The 5,289-nt window shown below is 38.9% G+C and overlaps 1 long non-coding RNA gene across 1 annotated transcript; it reads right to left on the bottom strand.

Moving 5' to 3' along the window:
- Positions 1-2,873: 2,873 nt before the first annotated feature.
- Positions 2,874-4,955, bottom strand: LOC149178897 (uncharacterized). Its single transcript, XR_016258881.1, has 4 exons — positions 4,897-4,955; positions 4,762-4,801; positions 4,500-4,580; positions 2,874-3,036 (listed from the first exon to the last, which is right to left on the bottom strand). It is a non-coding gene; the product is annotated as an uncharacterized LOC149178897 (long non-coding RNA).
- Between the last annotated feature and the right edge of the window lie 334 nt (positions 4,956-5,289).

Below are 5,289 nucleotides of genomic sequence, written 5' to 3'. Positions count from 1 at the left end.
TAAATTTCATAATAATATGTCGCAATAATGGGTTGTGTAATTTATTTTAACAAAACTGCCTCAACTAAACACGAGAATTAATTATTTTTAGTCCCTGCCATCTGGCAATGGCCAGGGACTATAGGAATCGGAATTGTCGTTTTTAGCATTAAATTGAGCTGCTTATCATCCAGAATAAGTAGCTACTATGACGAATAACCAAACTTTTGAACAACAATCCATTTGCAATCCATTTGATCGTCTTATTTAGCCTCTTCCCGAGGCGGAGAGGCTAAAACATACGGTTATTTCATATTTGCGCTTCACATTTAGAAATTTAGAAATTTAACTTGCAAGTAATGCTAGCATTAAATCAAAAAATCAAATGTCAATCATGTATATTTCTTTACTATATACTGAGAACAAGCATCTCGCTGTCTCTGCATGTACAGCTGCCACGGCTTCGTGGACATCTGCTATGGCTTCGACAACTGCTATGGCTTTTTCCAAGTGTCTTGATCCATTGAAGTTATGACCTTCAGAAAACTGGATAAATTCATTCTAAAAACCTCCGCGAAGCATGCAATTGCGGTGGTCGGGGAAACGGAGGAGTGGCAAAAATGGAGAGAGCATTGGTTCATATACCAGGTTTGGAGAATGAAGTTGTGCGGCTCCTTTCATCTGCACCTGCACCTGCACCACAGAAGACAAGGTATAAGACAAGGTATTTTACGACGTTCATAGAATTAACTTTTCCGCATATTTCTAGGATTATCCTCCCTTCTGTACTCTATTTACAATAATGGCTTCACCCACAACAATATTTACTCTGTAAGTCTGCAGTCTTAGGGTACAGTTCTACTTTTAAGTGCAAACAGTAATCCTCTGTTACTTAACCAGATAAATTGTATTTCCTCACATGCCTAATAAGTCCACCTATTAAACTTAAAACAATATTCCTATATTCATGATTTAAAAGGATAACGAATTTCCCATAATCTGATTTTCACTCAATAACTTAATAATCAATTAATAAATTCAACTATTAAATTCAACTATTCAGAATATCATATTCTCTATATCTTTTGTAGTACAAGAAGTTTCTACAATTTATTCCTCTGTAGTATTCTAATGGAAGAGTTCAACTAGAAAAGTCTAGATAAGCCAAACTGTAGTGACATAACAGATCGATTATAGTTCATATCTCCAGCCGTAAGTATATTCATCCAAAGCACTAGATTATGACCTTAACATACACAATTCCCATACGAACAAATCGTTAGTGCTATGACGACTTCTCTTTCTTATTAATCTCAGGCCAACATACGAGGCATTATCGCATCAGAACTCTAGTTTATTATCGCATCAGAACTCTAGTTTATTGTAATAATGGAATTCTATACTTCCTCACTCTATATTTTTCCTTCTTATATCCAGATAAGAACATTTCGGTAATAATATTATTCTGACATATGATGCTCATCACGTATTTCCTTAATCTCAATTAACTGTATCCCTTCCATGAAATGCATTATCCTAATGAATTTTGCTTTCAACCACATATTATTTTGCACATATTAAAAAAAAGAATATTAGGAGAAAATTGTACCTTTTGCACCTTTCTCTTCGAATTGGATTTGGAATTGCACCTTCTTGTTTTCATCTGTAATCGCTCGTCAATGTTAAGGTGGCCTTCAGCAACTGTGTGTAGGGCTTCAGCATACACTCATCTCTTCTGCCCCATCGAAGCTCTGCCCCATCGAAGCTCAGCAGACTTCACGGAAGTGCACCAGACCTTTGGGGAACACGAACACGTCTCCCTTCTCAAGCGTTTTGCTGAACAATTTATGGGCAGTGGTGATAAAGCCGACTGAGAGAGTACCCTCCATGACGACCAAGATTTCTGTGGCCCGCGGATGAGTGTGAAGGGGATTAAGGCAGAGAGGAGCAGCGAAATCAATCCGAGCCATGGAGATTCCCAAGGTGTTTAAGCCTGCTATCTGCATTACATTGGCTGGAGTGACGTTGGATCCCATCATGTTACATGTATCCTCTGCAATATCTAGGCCCCTAAACATGAAGTCATCTGCAGTAACCATGCTTGCATCCGTACACGAGAACCTGTTCACATTAACTGCAATTACAGTCAAATAAACGTATATATCTATATGATCAGATTCACATCTCATGAAACGAATCGAACTGACTGTTGTTGACTGTTCAGATCATGCACTGTTCAGATCATGCACGAAGGACGAACTGGAAGGACTCAATTCAGCAGTTGTAAGCCATTTCCTCTGAACTGAGCTATTCGACCGCAATAACACGTAATTGCGATTACTCTGGCCTAGTGGTAAATGCATGCACTGCTACTGACACGTGAAATGCATGCAACAGGCAATATTTGTGTGTTGGAGCAGTCGAATCTTGACGCGCGCTTGCCTCGATGCCCGTAACGCTTTGGTATCATAGGTTTAAAAAAAATGACTTATGGTCTTCCCTCTTAGCTTAAAAAATAAGACCTTTAATAATCTTTCGATCGACTTGAACTTCTGACTAGCGAGTTTTATGGTTTGATCGTCTATATTGATATGTACGACCTATGATTTAAAATTGAATTTATAATTCTATTATTAAGTCCCTAATCATTTGATGTAATTCTTTTGTCTCATTGTTAACTATATTTCATTTCTATAAAAATTGTAAATTGTGTATACATATATCCTGTTTTAGGGGGTCTACATACCTCATATCAAACATGGGTATCTTGTATCTGTGTCATGTAACTTGGGAATAAACAATTCAATTTTTGTAATAACACCTCTCCATTAGAACAAAAGGAAAGATGAAATGGCCCACCTTCTCACAAACAATAGTGCGGCGTGGAACAAAGATCACACTATATTCTCTTTGAAGATTTTGCTTAGTATCGTGCTGAATATGTGACGAAATCATCTTCATAAAATTAACTTGAGGCCGAACAAGGTACATTATACTTTTACAATCAGTCTGAATAGGATCAGCCGAAAGATGGCGCAAGTTTTCCACCCCATGCTCCTGCATTCCACAAACACATAGCTATAAGATAGTGCCCAACAGCAAGTTTAAGCTAAGCTTAATTGCAAAAGATAAGTTCTAGGTCATGCAGTTCTTTTAAAAAAATCCATAAACCAGTCAAACTTCTTACAATTCATATAACTTTTGCAATAAGACTTTCAATGAGGTTAAAGCAAAGCACAGCAAGTTATCAGTTAAGAGACACTTTCAATCTCATAGGACATTATATGGCAAATTCAAAAGGGTGACCAGCATGAGTGAAACCTGATTGGGAGAACAAAACTAAACAAGGCTGTTGATGCCAACAATCACCTCAATCATCGTGATTGTAGTTCATGGTAACTGTGACCAGCAACAACCACCTTGTTGACTCCTATAAAAGAGAGTGGATACAGCAATCACCTCAATCATTTCTTCTACCCACATTTGCTCCACTTATTGGTCAAGGGCCAAGGCATATGACTGGTGCAACAGAAGCATGCTCGTGCTATGGAAAACTGCAAGAGCTATAAGAACTTCTCTCTAGAGGATATTTGTTTTGCGTATATCTTTTGTCTCAGCTTGAGGAGTGTTACTGTCATGAATAATGATGCACACAATCTCCTTGGCCTATTGTAAAATTTTGCACAAGCACCATTAGTAAGCAGGACCAATGCTTAATTGAATTGCTCTTCTTCAGAGTCAATACAAACCATCACAAATGACTTGGCAATGTCACTATCACCGAGACTTTCATAATGTGGTTACAATATCAATCTGAACACACTCCTGAATGATAAGGTGGAGAAAATAGAAACTAATGACTTCTTCACACCACCTTACTTCCGTGGGATACCAGGAATGTTAATATTACTTATAATAACAAAGAGATAAAAGAAACAGCACTGTGTACACCCAACAGGATATCTTAGAGTGCAACTGCAAAACCCATTATATCTACCCAAAAACACTTAATCCCTCTCATGTTTCAATTTGTCATTTACCTCTTATGAGGAGAAAAAAAGGAGTTTACTGCGCTGATTTTTTTGTGGGGAACTGTTAATGGTGGCCAGCAAAAGCTATTCCCAAGCAGAACTCATTAGTTTACAGCTTCAGCATTCAGAATTACAGCTATCTCGATGTCCATTTTCATATTTCGGACTTCCACTTTAGTCCTTATCATTCCAATTTCGGGGGCAGCTTACTGCAAATGTAATTTGATTCATCTAATTTATGGAATTGAAAAATTACATGTTATTGATAACTTTTGGGTCTTCGATGAATTTGGATTTACTAAATTATCTCTTATGTGCACAGGCCGCAGAGTGCAGGGGGGCCCGAACCCCGCCGCCCCCCATTCCTGGTGCTGTTGCCTATTCCCTTTGTCGTTTCTAGTAACGTGAGTCTTTGGTTTACAGATAGACTGGTTTGTCTGAATAGCAGCAGAATGAAAAGAAGACAACACTGACAATATCCCTCCTTACCTTCAAAAGAGATGTTTGAGCAATCAGCGCTAGCGGCCCGCTAAGTTTCGGGTCCAGAAAAAGCATCTTCCTACCACGAATCTGCACTCGCGACAATTAAAAGAGCAATGTGAAAGAGATTTACATTATAATGCGTATATCCTATTTGCAATGCTGGAAGTGGATATCTATGACTGATGATGTACACCATTACTGAAAAGATTCGGACGCCAGCAATTCGAATCGAACGCTAAGTCAAATCGTAAAAAGCAATTTTACTCACTGTTGTCAGAATGTGCACGAGTTCCTTCTGAGATTTCTCCCTGGATACGCGAATCCAACAATTTATCACTCTGAATATTTTAAATGGAGGGGCAAAGTATTGACAAAGTTCATGCAATTTGGCAATAGTACTTACCTCAGGGATGATAGATTTATCGGGGCATTGTCCAGGCTAGGGCTGCGGCCTTCTGCTTCTTATTTGGACGACTCCTAGGTCAGCGACAGTGGCAACGGTTGGGGTTTCTCATAGTGGCATTAACTACCCCGTTCTTCTAGCTCTGGCATGTTGGGATTCTGCACAACTGACAGGTTTAAAAACGCTCAGCGAACTCTCCTTACGCTGTTTTTGGGCCAAATGAGCTCGGTTACTGCGACTTCTTCCTCGGACCAAACATCAACCAGCTTATCGCTGGGCTTCAATAAAATAAAAAATACGCTGTGGCGATATAGGCTCTTAGCAGTCTTTATCAACGAACAAGGGAATTACGTCACTCTTACAGGTGTCTGGCGGCTATGCTTGATGGATAGC

This window comes from Pinus tabuliformis, chromosome 4_1 (assembly GCF_031772625.1).
Source record: "Pinus tabuliformis cultivar Carrire ecotype Pingquan chromosome 4_1, CPIR1, whole genome shotgun sequence".
Lineage (NCBI taxonomy): Eukaryota > Viridiplantae > Streptophyta > Pinopsida > Pinales > Pinaceae > Pinus > Pinus tabuliformis.
The sequence above is the reverse complement of the archived record's forward strand: the minus strand, read 5'-3'. Positions and strand labels throughout refer to the sequence as shown.